At 61.6% G+C, this 13,483-nt stretch overlaps 8 non-coding genes across 8 annotated transcripts; 5 read left to right on the top strand and 3 right to left on the bottom strand.

Annotated features, from left to right (window-relative positions):
• The first annotated feature begins 634 nt into the window (after nt 1-634).
• On the top strand, nt 635-706 carry TRNAG-UCC (transfer RNA glycine (anticodon UCC)). The gene has a single exon. It is a non-coding gene; the product is annotated as a tRNA-Gly (tRNA).
• A 263-nt stretch (nt 707-969) lies between these two features.
• On the top strand, nt 970-1,041 carry TRNAE-CUC (transfer RNA glutamic acid (anticodon CUC)). The gene has a single exon. It is a non-coding gene; the product is annotated as a tRNA-Glu (tRNA).
• A 4,113-nt stretch (nt 1,042-5,154) lies between these two features.
• TRNAG-GCC (transfer RNA glycine (anticodon GCC)) lies at nt 5,155-5,225 on the bottom strand. The gene has a single exon. It is a non-coding gene; the product is annotated as a tRNA-Gly (tRNA).
• A 1,636-nt stretch (nt 5,226-6,861) lies between these two features.
• Nucleotides 6,862-6,944, bottom strand: TRNAL-CAG (transfer RNA leucine (anticodon CAG)). The gene has a single exon. It is a non-coding gene; the product is annotated as a tRNA-Leu (tRNA).
• Nucleotides 6,945-7,537: 593 nt separating this feature from the next.
• Nucleotides 7,538-7,609, top strand: TRNAD-GUC (transfer RNA aspartic acid (anticodon GUC)). The gene has a single exon. It is a non-coding gene; the product is annotated as a tRNA-Asp (tRNA).
• Nucleotides 7,610-8,443: 834 nt separating this feature from the next.
• On the top strand, nt 8,444-8,515 carry TRNAG-UCC (transfer RNA glycine (anticodon UCC)). The gene has a single exon. It is a non-coding gene; the product is annotated as a tRNA-Gly (tRNA).
• Nucleotides 8,516-8,778: 263 nt separating this feature from the next.
• Nucleotides 8,779-8,850, top strand: TRNAE-CUC (transfer RNA glutamic acid (anticodon CUC)). The gene has a single exon. It is a non-coding gene; the product is annotated as a tRNA-Glu (tRNA).
• Nucleotides 8,851-12,963: 4,113 nt separating this feature from the next.
• Nucleotides 12,964-13,034, bottom strand: TRNAG-GCC (transfer RNA glycine (anticodon GCC)). Its single transcript has one exon. It is a non-coding gene; the product is annotated as a tRNA-Gly (tRNA).
• Between the last annotated feature and the right edge of the window lie 449 nt (nt 13,035-13,483).

Below are 13,483 nucleotides of genomic sequence, written 5' to 3'. Positions count from 1 at the left end.
CTCTGGACCCCACAAGCGCCCGAGGACACTGCGGCCCGCCCAAAGTGGCTGTGTCAGTAGGCTCCTTGCGTGGCGACGCACAGCTGCGCAACTATGCACAGCGGCCTGGACGGGTGGGAGGCGGATGAGTGCCGTCCCCTGTCGGTGCGGGAAGTGGCCTGGCCCAGCGCCCGGTGGAGAAGGGCTTTGGCGAGCCGGGGACTGGCAGACGCGTGCCCCGGGGGCGGGGGCGCGCCGCGGCGTGGAGCCGAGGGACCTGGAGCAGCAAGGCAGCGAGAGCGCCCCCCTGAGGCGGTCGGGCGGGTGGCCTGGTGCAGCTTCGTAGGGCTGGCGCGGGTGGGGCGCCGGGGGGCCTTGGTGGCGCCCGTGACATCACAGAGCTGCCGGCCGGCGGGGCGTCGGGGCAGGGCTGCTCCAAGCGGCGGCTTCGGCGGCGGAGGCTGAGAAGGAGGGGGAGGACGAGGAAGAGAAAGGGGAGTAGGAGGAGGGAGAGAAGGAAGAGGAGTCGAGGAGGAGGAGGGGGAGGGGGAGGAGGAGCAAGAGGAGGGGGAAGAGGGCGAGGGGGAGGAGGAGGCGACGAAAGTGCGCTCGGGCGAGCCCGGTGCCGGCGTCTCGGGGCGGCCCGGTCCGTGCAGCGTTGGTGGTATAGTGGTGAGCATAGCTGCCTTCCAAGCAGTTGACCCGGGTTCGATTCCCGGCCAACGCAGCGGGCTGACCTTTTGCCGAGCTCCGCGGGGGGCCTGTGAGGGAGAGCTGGGAGCAGGGAGCTAGCTGGCCCCAGCGGCTTTTCTTGTGTGTGCGGGAAGCAGGCACGCAGTGTTCTGAGGGTGCTGCAAGCAGGCAGGGCGGGAGGACACGTGGATTGCCAGCGACGGCGCGTGGCTGGACTTGGAAAGGCCGCGTCTTGGCGCCAAGGTGGCGCCGAGCGGGTGCTACGGGTCCAGCAGGAGCACGGCTAGAGCCCGACGCTCCCTGGTGGTCTAGTGGTTAGGATTCGGCGCTCTCACCGCCGCGGCCCGGGTTCGATTCCCGGTCAGGGAAGCCTTTCTTCTTCCTCTCAACCTCCCACCGTCCACATGGCACTTTTAGGCCACGCTTGCTCCGCGGCCTCGGCGCCCCGGGACCACAGCCACCCGGCGCCCTGCACCTCCAGCCCAAGCCCTGCCACGCAACCTCCACCCTCCCTCCCCGGCCAAGCCTTTTGGCCGCACTGGCGCGCGCCCTCGCGAGGCCTCCGACGGCCCGTGTCTTCCTTTTCGGACGCTTGCCTCAGCCCCCAACACGAGTGGCCGGGGCAGCGCCTCTCCCCGCCGTGGCTGTGGCCACGAGCAAACGCGCCCGCCCGTGTTTGGACTCTCCAGCAGCACCGCTTCTCCCCCACGGCGACGTCGGCGGCGGCGCCGACGGCGAGGGCGGTGTCACACGCGGTGCCTTCCGACAGCGCCGGATCCCCCGTGGAAAGGAGCACCGGTGGGCAGACGGGTGCTTCGCACCACCGCAGCAGGTTTCCTGAACGCCTTGCCGGTGCCTTGGGGGTGGCTGACAGTGTGGGATGACGGTGTTTGTGGCCGTGGTCGGTGGCCACCCCACGCCGGTTAGGGAACGGAGCAGGACGACCCCATGGAGAGAGGGCGGCGGCGGGCCGCGTGCCGTGCCGGGAGGTGCGAGGAAGGGCCTGGGGTGTCTGGCTGGAGCGCGGGCAGGAGCGGGAGGTGTTGGGCTGGCGGGGACCTGGCCCGGGAGAGCGGCTGGCCACTCAGGCAGGGGCTCAGCAGAAGCTTGGGGTGGTGGCGGCACCTGGCCCGGCAGGTGTGTGCGGGTGCGTGAGATCAGGGCGCGGGGTGGGCCTGAAGTAGCAGTGGGTCTGAGGAGCAGCGGCGGAAGTGAGACTTCCGGGCGGGACATGTGACAGCCGGGCCTGGGACACAAGGAGAAGGTGGCGCGGAGCGGGGTCTGAGCCTGCAGGCTGGGGGGAGGGGCGGGGTGTGTGAGTGCGCTGTGGGGCGAGGAAGATGGTGGGAGAGGACCCCTTCGCGGTGGGGTGGAGGGTGAGCGCCCCAGACTGGTGTGCTGTGCGGGAAGGTGGTCGGGCTAAGCAATGGGTTGGGACCGGGGGCGGTGGGTAGGAGGCAGCTAAGAGGACGACAGAAACGGAGGGCGCCACAGGGGCTAGGCGGGGTCCGAATGGGGTGGGGGCATTCTACTGCCCCAGAGACATACATCACCTCTCATCGGGGTTAACCATCCAGTCTCAGGTGTGTGTGGCGGCGGGGGTGGGGGCAGCAGGGGTTGAGGTTGAAAGAGGCCGAAGGAGAGGTCCCGTATGATCCAGCAATCCCACTCCTGGGTGCGTACCCGGAAATGACGAAACAAGAGTTCAAAACGGCACAAGCACCTCCAAGTTCACCAAATAGCGGCACTATTTGCACTAGCCAAGACATGGAGAAAAACCCAAGTGCCCATCAACGGGTGGCTAGTACGAGAAGAGGTGGTATACATGTACTATGGTGTATGACTCAGCCGTTAGTAAAAAAGAATGCAATATTGCCATTTGCGGCGACAAGAATGCTCCCAGGGAAGATTACGCTTAGTGAAGCACGTCCGACAGAGAAGCCCAAAGATATGTGGAATCTCAAAAGTACTACCAACGAACCTATGGGTGCAAAACAGAGACAGACTCACAGGCCTAGAAAACACACTGATGGCTACCCGAGGAGAAAAGGAGGGGTGGAGGGATAAATTGGGAGCTCCATGAACAGATACACAGTACTTCCTATAAATGAGACAAACAACAAGGATTTACAGAATAACACAGGGAATGATATTCAGTATCCTGCAATAACGTATAATGGAAATCAATCTGAAACAATATTAGACATGGAAGACAGTATCCCCTTTGCTGTACACCTGAAACTAACTCAGTATTGTTAATCAACTCTTCTTCCTAAACCACGAGTACTAGTACTTAAAAGCAAGTAAGTAAAAAAAAAGTTTTAAAAAGAAAGAAAAAAGTAAGTAAGTAAATAAAAACAACGAACACAATAAATAGGAGAAACATGAGCCACCAGATGATCCAGCAATCCCCGTCGTGGGTACACGTCCGCCCAAGAGCAAAACTGTTGTTTGAAGAGATCCACGCACCCCCGTGTTTGTAGCAGCACTACGTGCCACAGCCAAGACGTAGAAAAAACCCATGTGCCCATCAACGGTCGGCTGGCAGGAAAAGCTGGGGTATATATGTACTGTGGAATATTACTCAGCCATTTCAGAAAATGAAATATTGCCATGTGCCACAATAAGGATGGTCCTAGAGGATATTCCACTTAGGGAAGTAAGTCTGACCGAGAAGCACAAAGATCCGTGGAATCTAAACCATAATAGAAAAGAACGATTGTGCAATAGAGAAACAGACTCACAGACATAGAAAACACACTGATGGTTACCCGAGGAGAAAGGGAGGGGTGGAGACATCAGTCAGGAGCGGCGATGAACAGATACACCGTAGTTCATATAAAAGACGTAGGCGACACGGATTTCCGGAATCACACGGGGAATGATATTCAATATCCTGTAGTAAGCTATAACGGAAAGCAACCTGAAACAATATGAGACACGGAAAACAGTATCCATGTTGCTGTGCACCTGAAACTAACTCAATCTTGTTAATCAATTTTTCTTCCAAAATTACAGCTACTAGTTCTTATAAGTAAATGAATAAATAACTATTAAATGCATAAATAGAAACAACACACTAAATAAATAGGTGAAATATGAGCTCTCATATGATCCAGCGATCCCCATCGTGGGTACACATCGGCAGAGGAGAGAAAGTGTCACTTGAAGAGATCCGTGCACCCTCGTGTCCACAGCAGCACTGCGGGCCACAGCCAAGACATGGACAAAGCCCCAGTGCCCATCAACGCCGATGGCTGGCACAGGCAGACGTGGTATGCACGTGCTGTGGAATATTACTCAGCCATACAAAAAGAGTGAGATATTGCCATTTGCACCAATAAGGAGGGACCCAGAGGATATTACACTTAGCGACGTAAGGCAGGCAGAGAAGCACAAAGAAATGTGGAATCTATACCGTACCACAAACGAATGTATGCGCCAAAGAGAAACAGACTCACAGACATAGGAAACACACTGTTCGTTACCCAAGGGGAAAGTGCAGGGCAGGGAAAAATACGGAGCTGCGATGAACGGAGAGGAAATACTGTATACATCAAGCACATAAGCAGCAAGCATTCACCGTACAGCACAGGGAAATGTATACATATGTCGTGATAAGGTATAGTGGAAAATAACCTGGGAAAGGACATGTAACTGAATCATCTTGCCGTACACCTGAATGTAACACAATGTTGTAAAGCAACCGCACTGCTATGAAAAGGAGAAGAAGGCGAAGTGGGCAAAAGGAGGAGGCCAACGGCACAGAGGCAAGGGCAGGATCCTTGACAACGTAGGATTTGGAAAGGATCCGGGGAAAAGTGGGGAGATGGGGTGGGGTGGGGGTGTTTGTGGGAGTAGGCTGGAGGCTGAGGTGGTGGTGCTGGTGGTGCTGTCCCGAGGGCTGATGCCGTTGGTGGGAGCAGAGGTTCAGGGGAGGGCGTGGTGTTTGTCGTGCTGATGGTGCTGGTGGCAGTAGCGGTGGAGGAGCGGGCCGGTGTTGGAAACGTATTTCTGTGGAGGGTCAAACTCGAGTGCAGTCTGCGATGATTGTGTGGGCTTCTTTTGAACTCCTCGTGCAAGTGAACGCTTTGGGGACTCTCCAGGAAAATGGGATGGATCACTGCCAGAGGTGGCGACTCCCTTGCTCCTGGTTGTGCAAAGGTGAAGAGGTTGGGCTGTGCGGGTGCCAGTGTGGGGTGTTTCTTACAGTGAAGAGCGTGACACAGGCGGGGTCAGGTTAAGGAAGAGAACAAGGACAAGGAAGGGGTCTGGGCGTAAGAGTGGCTGAGCCCGCAAGGTGTCAGGTCCTGGAGGCCTGGCTCCCGGGTGTGTGTGGGGTGGGGGCGTCTGCGTGGGAAGGTCCGGGGCCTGAAGGTGCGGTGGTGAGCGAGCTGTTGGCAGGACCGGTGCCTTGATTGTGGCAGCGGGGAAGCCCAGCTCCGCTTTGGGGCTGCGGGAACCAAAAGGGGGCGCTGTGGCTGCATGGGCCGGGAATCGAACCCGGGCCTCCCGCGTGGCAGGCGAGAATTCTACCACTGAACCACCCATGCACTGATGGCCGCCGGCGCCCGCCGCGGCCCCAGCGGTGCTCGCCGCCAACCGCCGGATCCTGGTCACTGCTCGTCCCGTGGGCATGTGCTCCATTTGAGCAGGAGGCCGACGGGCCACCTGAACGAGAGGCTCCGGGCACGCTGGCGACCCCGGGGCGCGAGGCGGTCGCAAGCACCGAGGGACGGAGGGACGCGGGCGGGCTCGGCCCGCCCTGCGCTTTCTCTGCCGTCCACGGCCGCCGCGAGACCGTCGCTGTCGCCAGAGGAAGCCAGGAGCCGCACGGGCCTGGCCCGCGCCCGAATCTCAGTCAGGGCGGGCGAGGCGTGGCCGCTGCGGCTGAGCACCGACGTTCCTCTCAACCGCCGCCGCCGCCGCCGCCGCCGCCGGGCCCCGACGCACAGTCCCTCTGGCGGCTGGCTTTCTTGCCGGTGCGGGGCGTACGAGGGCGGGCGGGGGCAGGGATCGGAGCTCGGGGCTGTGCAGGGACGGCGAGCGTGGGAGGTGGACCCCGGGCACCGCCGCCGCCGCCGCCGCCGCCGCCGAGCGGCGCTTAGGCCGAAAGAGCAAAGGTGTCTTAGCCTCGCTTCTGCGCTCTGCGCCCACCCCTCCCGCGGTGTCCCGCTCTGCTACGTTGGTTGTGAGGAGAAGCACTTTGGCAGACTGGCTGCTGGCTCGCGGACAGCCCGGTGACGGAGGGAGCGACCCAGGGTGTGGCTGGGTGCTGCCGGAGCCGCGGCTTCCCCGAGGGACTTGCGCTGGGGCGCCGAGGCGGCTGACTCGTGCTGGGGGCCGGACGTGTGTGGTGGGTGACAGGGCATCCAGGGCTTCCGCTCACTACTCACTGGAGCACCGTTCCTGGGAGCGACTCGTGCACCAGGCCCCGTGCAGGGAGGGCCCCCTGTTGGCTGGCCAGCAGGCAGGCAGGCAAGCAGGTGTGGTCCGGCCAGGGCCCCAAGGCGAAAAAGCAGCGAGGGGCACGCACCACAGGCCGGCAAGGTGGTGTCGGCGGCCACCTCGGTGTGGCTGTGGAGGAAATGGAACGGGCAGGCGGGCCGTTGGGGCTGACGGGAAGGACAGGATGTTGGAAAGACGGAGAGCTGCTGGTGGCGGAAGTGGAAGAAGGGCTGTGAGAGCGAGTCCGCTGTTCACCAGGCAGAAGTCGGAGGGTGGGCGAGGCGTGGAGGGCTTTCCACACGCGGCCGTTGTGCGTGTGGCGGTGGGGGCGGGGGGGAGCGGGAGTGGGAGGGAGGGACGCAGGCAGGCAGGCAGGCAGACAGGCAGGCAGGAAAGACCAGCAGCAGCAGCAGCAGCAGCAGCAGCAGCAGCCGCAAGCAGGGGAGGAAAGATGTGCTGCGAAGGACTGAAGGTTTTCCAGGTGTGGGTGCAGGAAGGAGGGGGCATAGGAACCGGCGGGGAGGGCGTTTGTCCGGAAAGCCCGTCGCCGGAGGTTTCGTAGCGGGCCGTTTCTGCCAGGCCCCTGGCCGCGGCTGAGAAGGTCCCGCGTCTGAGAGGCGTGGATGTCCGGGCCGGAGTTTGGAGAGGCCGCAAGAGTGCACGGCGCGACGGACTGGAAGGCAGTAAAGCGCTGCCATGGGGGGGCCGGGTGCTTTTGTCGGGCGGGCCAAAAGGCTGGCTTGTCAGGAGTGGGATTCGAACCCACGCCTCCAGGGGAGACTGCGACCTGAACGCAGCGCCTTAGACCGCTCGGCCATCCTGACGGCGGGGCTGGGCGTGCGCGTGGCCGCTCGGCTGGCTGGGACCGGACGCGACGCGAACCCCGGTGCCCTTGGCGGGACGCGGTGCTCCGCGCCAGGCGCGCGGCCGTGTGGCTGAGCGACGGAGCGGGCGCGCGGCGGCCGACGGGGAGCAAGGCCAGACGACGCGCCTGGCTCCGCCGCGGTGGCGCCCTCGCCCGCCGCTGGCCCCGGACGCAGCCGGGCCGCGTCGGGCCAGCCCCTGCCGCCGGCCCCCCACCCGCGCCTCTCCTCGCCGGCCAAGGCCCGGCGCGCGCACCGCCCCTCCTCGCAGCCTTGCTTTCGGTCTCGGGCCGGGCCCCTCCTCCCGGCGCCATCGCCGCGTTGGAGGCAACAGGCAGCGCGCGCTCGGAGTTTTCAGCGCCACGGGGGTCCGAGTCCCTGTCGGGGTCGGGGGCTGCTGCTCTGGAGGACGCGCTTGGTGTGGCATTGGGTCGGGTCGGGCACGCGCCGGCCGCCCGTAGCGGGCAGGGGGCCGGAGGGCAGGGGGCCGGAGGGCAGGGGGAGGCGTCGGCAGGCAGCCCGAGAGCGGGCGTGTGCGGGGGTGGTCGCCGCCGTCCTCGTTAGTATAGTGGTGAGTATCCCCGCCTGTCACGCGGGAGACCGGGGTTCGATTCCCCGACGGGGAGGCAACACGCCCTCTTTTGGTGGCTGGCGCCGCTCTCTGTCCTGCCGCCTGGCTCCCAAGGGCCCTTCTTCTCGTCCCTCCGCCCTCCAGCGAAGCGCAGGGCGCCAGCGCGTGCCCAGCCTGCCCACCCTCGACCCCCTCCAGCCCTCCAGCCCTTCCGCCTCGCCGGGCGCTCCGTCGCCACGGCCGAGCGACGGCCTCCTCTGGACCCCACAAGCGCCCGAGGACACTGCGGCCCGCCCAAAGTGGCTGTGTCAGTAGGCTCCTTGCGTGGCGACGCACAGCTGCGCAACTATGCACAGCGGCCTGGACGGGTGGGAGGCGGATGAGTGCCGTCCCCTGTCGGTGCGGGAAGTGGCCTGGCCCAGCGCCCGGTGGAGAAGGGCTTTGGCGAGCCGGGGACTGGCAGACGCGTGCCCCGGGGGCGGGGGCGCGCCGCGGCGTGGAGCCGAGGGACCTGGAGCAGCAAGGCAGCGAGAGCGCCCCCCTGAGGCGGTCGGGCGGGTGGCCTGGTGCAGCTTCGTAGGGCTGGCGCGGGTGGGGCGCCGGGGGGCCTTGGTGGCGCCCGTGACATCACAGAGCTGCCGGCCGGCGGGGCGTCGGGGCAGGGCTGCTCCAAGCGGCGGCTTCGGCGGCGGAGGCTGAGAAGGAGGGGGAGGACGAGGAAGAGAAAGGGGAGTAGGAGGAGGGAGAGAAGGAAGAGGAGTCGAGGAGGAGGAGGGGGAGGGGGAGGAGGAGCAAGAGGAGGGGGAAGAGGGCGAGGGGGAGGAGGAGGCGACGAAAGTGCGCTCGGGCGAGCCCGGTGCCGGCGTCTCGGGGCGGCCCGGTCCGTGCAGCGTTGGTGGTATAGTGGTGAGCATAGCTGCCTTCCAAGCAGTTGACCCGGGTTCGATTCCCGGCCAACGCAGCGGGCTGACCTTTTGCCGAGCTCCGCGGGGGGCCTGTGAGGGAGAGCTGGGAGCAGGGAGCTAGCTGGCCCCAGCGGCTTTTCTTGTGTGTGCGGGAAGCAGGCACGCAGTGTTCTGAGGGTGCTGCAAGCAGGCAGGGCGGGAGGACACGTGGATTGCCAGCGACGGCGCGTGGCTGGACTTGGAAAGGCCGCGTCTTGGCGCCAAGGTGGCGCCGAGCGGGTGCTACGGGTCCAGCAGGAGCACGGCTAGAGCCCGACGCTCCCTGGTGGTCTAGTGGTTAGGATTCGGCGCTCTCACCGCCGCGGCCCGGGTTCGATTCCCGGTCAGGGAAGCCTTTCTTCTTCCTCTCAACCTCCCACCGTCCACATGGCACTTTTAGGCCACGCTTGCTCCGCGGCCTCGGCGCCCCGGGACCACAGCCACCCGGCGCCCTGCACCTCCAGCCCAAGCCCTGCCACGCAACCTCCACCCTCCCTCCCCGGCCAAGCCTTTTGGCCGCACTGGCGCGCGCCCTCGCGAGGCCTCCGACGGCCCGTGTCTTCCTTTTCGGACGCTTGCCTCAGCCCCCAACACGAGTGGCCGGGGCAGCGCCTCTCCCCGCCGTGGCTGTGGCCACGAGCAAACGCGCCCGCCCGTGTTTGGACTCTCCAGCAGCACCGCTTCTCCCCCACGGCGACGTCGGCGGCGGCGCCGACGGCGAGGGCGGTGTCACACGCGGTGCCTTCCGACAGCGCCGGATCCCCCGTGGAAAGGAGCACCGGTGGGCAGACGGGTGCTTCGCACCACCGCAGCAGGTTTCCTGAACGCCTTGCCGGTGCCTTGGGGGTGGCTGACAGTGTGGGATGACGGTGTTTGTGGCCGTGGTCGGTGGCCACCCCACGCCGGTTAGGGAACGGAGCAGGACGACCCCATGGAGAGAGGGCGGCGGCGGGCCGCGTGCCGTGCCGGGAGGTGCGAGGAAGGGCCTGGGGTGTCTGGCTGGAGCGCGGGCAGGAGCGGGAGGTGTTGGGCTGGCGGGGACCTGGCCCGGGAGAGCGGCTGGCCACTCAGGCAGGGGCTCAGCAGAAGCTTGGGGTGGTGGCGGCACCTGGCCCGGCAGGTGTGTGCGGGTGCGTGAGATCAGGGCGCGGGGTGGGCCTGAAGTAGCAGTGGGTCTGAGGAGCAGCGGCGGAAGTGAGACTTCCGGGCGGGACATGTGACAGCCGGGCCTGGGACACAAGGAAAAGGTGGCGGGGAGCGGGGTCTGAGCCTGCAGGCTGGGGGGAGGGGCGGGGTGTGTGAGTGCGCTGTGGGGCGAGGAAGATGGTGGGAGAGGACCCCTTCGCGGTGGGGTGGAGGGTGAGCGCCCCAGACTGGTGTGCTGTGCGGGAAGGTGGTCGGGCTAAGCAATGGGTTGGGACCGGGGGCGGTGGGTAGGAGGCAGCTAAGAGGACGACAGAAACGGAGGGCGCCACAGGGGCTAGGCGGGGTCCGAATGGGGTGGGGGCATTCTACTGCCCCAGAGACATACATCACCTCTCATCGGGGTTAACCATCCAGTCTCAGGTGTGTGTGGCGGCGGGGGTGGGGGCAGCAGGGGTTGAGGTTGAAAGAGGCCGAAGGAGAGGTCCCGTATGATCCAGCAATCCCACTCCTGGGTGCGTACCCGGAAATGACGAAACAAGAGTTCAAAACGGCACAAGCACCTCCAAGTTCACCAAATAGCGGCACTATTTGCACTAGCCAAGACATGGAGAAAAACCCAAGTGCCCATCAACGGGTGGCTAGTACGAGAAGAGGTGGTATACATGTACTATGGTGTATGACTCAGCCGTTAGTAAAAAAGAATGCAATATTGCCATTTGCGGCGACAAGAATGCTCCCAGGGAAGATTACGCTTAGTGAAGCACGTCCGACAGAGAAGCCCAAAGATATGTGGAATCTCAAAAGTACTACCAACGAACCTATGGGTGCAAAACAGAGACAGACTCACAGGCCTAGAAAACACACTGATGGCTACCCGAGGAGAAAAGGAGGGGTGGAGGGATAAATTGGGAGCTCCATGAACAGATACACAGTACTTCCTATAAATGAGACAAACAACAAGGATTTACAGAATAACACAGGGAATGATATTCAGTATCCTGCAATAACGTATAATGGAAATCAATCTGAAACAATATTAGACATGGAAGACAGTATCCCCTTTGCTGTACACCTGAAACTAACTCAGTATTGTTAATCAACTCTTCTTCCTAAACCACGAGTACTAGTACTTAAAAGCAAGTAAGTAAAAAAAAAGTTTTAAAAAGAAAGAAAAAAGTAAGTAAGTAAATAAAAACAACGAACACAATAAATAGGAGAAACATGAGCCACCAGATGATCCAGCAATCCCCGTCGTGGGTACACGTCCGCCCAAGAGCAAAACTGTTGTTTGAAGAGATCCACGCACCCCCGTGTTTGTAGCAGCACTACGTGCCACAGCCAAGACGTAGAAAAAACCCATGTGCCCATCAACGGTCGGCTGGCAGGAAAAGCTGGGGTATATATGTACTGTGGAATATTACTCAGCCATTTCAGAAAATGAAATATTGCCATGTGCCACAATAAGGATGGTCCTAGAGGATATTCCACTTAGGGAAGTAAGTCTGACCGAGAAGCACAAAGATCCGTGGAATCTAAACCATAATAGAAAAGAACGATTGTGCAATAGAGAAACAGACTCACAGACATAGAAAACACACTGATGGTTACCCGAGGAGAAAGGGAGGGGTGGAGACATCAGTCAGGAGCGGCGATGAACAGATACACCGTAGTTCATATAAAAGACGTAGGCGACACGGATTTCCGGAATCACACGGGGAATGATATTCAATATCCTGTAGTAAGCTATAACGGAAAGCAACCTGAAACAATATGAGACACGGAAAACAGTATCCATGTTGCTGTGCACCTGAAACTAACTCAATCTTGTTAATCAATTTTTCTTCCAAAATTACAGCTACTAGTTCTTATAAGTAAATGAATAAATAACTATTAAATGCATAAATAGAAACAACACACTAAATAAATAGGTGAAATATGAGCTCTCATATGATCCAGCGATCCCCATCGTGGGTACACATCGGCAGAGGAGAGAAAGTGTCACTTGAAGAGATCCGTGCACCCTCGTGTCCACAGCAGCACTGCGGGCCACAGCCAAGACATGGACAAAGCCCCAGTGCCCATCAACGCCGATGGCTGGCACAGGCAGACGTGGTATGCACGTGCTGTGGAATATTACTCAGCCATACAAAAAGAGTGAGATATTGCCATTTGCACCAATAAGGAGGGACCCAGAGGATATTACACTTAGCGACGTAAGGCAGGCAGAGAAGCACAAAGAAATGTGGAATCTATACCGTACCACAAACGAATGTATGCGCCAAAGAGAAACAGACTCACAGACATAGGAAACACACTGTTCGTTACCCAAGGGGAAAGTGCAGGGCAGGGAAAAATACGGAGCTGCGATGAACGGAGAGGAAATACTGTATACATCAAGCACATAAGCAGCAAGCATTCACCGTACAGCACAGGGAAATGTATACATATGTCGTGATAAGGTATAGTGGAAAATAACCTGGGAAAGGACATGTAACTGAATCATCTTGCCGTACACCTGAATGTAACACAATGTTGTAAAGCAACCGCACTGCTATGAAAAGGAGAAGAAGGCGAAGTGGGCAAAAGGAGGAGGCCAACGGCACAGAGGCAAGGGCAGGATCCTTGACAACGTAGGATTTGGAAAGGATCCGGGGAAAAGTGGGGAGATGGGGTGGGGTGGGGGTGTTTGTGGGAGTAGGCTGGAGGCTGAGGTGGTGGTGCTGGTGGTGCTGTCCCGAGGGCTGATGCCGTTGGTGGGAGCAGAGGTTCAGGGGAGGGCGTGGTGTTTGTCGTGCTGATGGTGCTGGTGGCAGTAGCGGTGGAGGAGCGGGCCGGTGTTGGAAACGTATTTCTGTGGAGGGTCAAACTCGAGTGCAGTCTGCGATGATTGTGTGGGCTTCTTTTGAACTCCTCGTGCAAGTGAACGCTTTGGGGACTCTCCAGGAAAATGGGATGGATCACTGCCAGAGGTGGCGACTCCCTTGCTCCTGGTTGTGCAAAGGTGAAGAGGTTGGGCTGTGCGGGTGCCAGTGTGGGGTGTTTCTTACAGTGAAGAGCGTGACACAGGCGGGGTCAGGGTAAGGAAGAGAACAAGGACAAGGAAGGGGTCTGGGCGTAAGAGTGGCTGAGCCCGCAAGGTGTCAGGTCCTGGAGGCCTGGCTCCCGGGTGTGTGTGGGGTGGGGGCGTCTGCGTGGGAAGGTCCGGGGCCTGAAGGTGCGGTGGTGAGCGAGCTGTTGGCAGGACCGGTGCCTTGATTGTGGCAGCGGGGAAGCCCAGCTCCGCTTTGAGGCTGCGGGAACCAAAAGGGGGCGCTGTGGCTGCATGGGCCGGGAATCGAACCCGGGCCTCCCGCGTGGCAGGCGAGAATTCTACCACTGAACCACCCATGCACTGATGGCCGCCGGCGCCCGCCGCGGCCCCAGCGGTGCTCGCCGCCAACCGCCGGATCCTGGTCACTGCTCGTCCCGTGGGCATGTGCTCCATTTGAGCAGGAGGCCGACGGGCCACCTGAACGAGAGGCTCCGGGCACGCTGGCGACCCCGGGGCGCGAGGCGGTCGCAAGCACCGAGGGACGGAGGGACGCGGGCGGGCTCGGCCCGCCCTGCGCTTTCTCTGCCGTCCACGGCCGCCGCGAGACCGTCGCTGTCGCCAGAGGAAGCCAGGAGCCGCACGGGCCTGGCCCGCGCCCGAATCTCAGTCAGGGCGGGCGAGGCGTGGCCGCTGCGGCTGAGCACCGACGTTCCTCTCAACCGCCGCCGCCGCCGCCGCCGCCGCCGGGCCCCGACGCACAGTCCCTCTGGCGGCTGGCTTTCTTGCCGGTGCGGGGCGTACGAGGGCG

This window comes from Kogia breviceps, chromosome 1 (genome assembly GCF_026419965.1).
Source record: "Kogia breviceps isolate mKogBre1 chromosome 1, mKogBre1 haplotype 1, whole genome shotgun sequence".
NCBI lineage: Eukaryota > Metazoa > Chordata > Mammalia > Artiodactyla > Physeteridae > Kogia > Kogia breviceps.
Note: the sequence above shows the minus strand (reverse complement) of the source record. Positions and strands in the feature narration are given on the sequence as shown.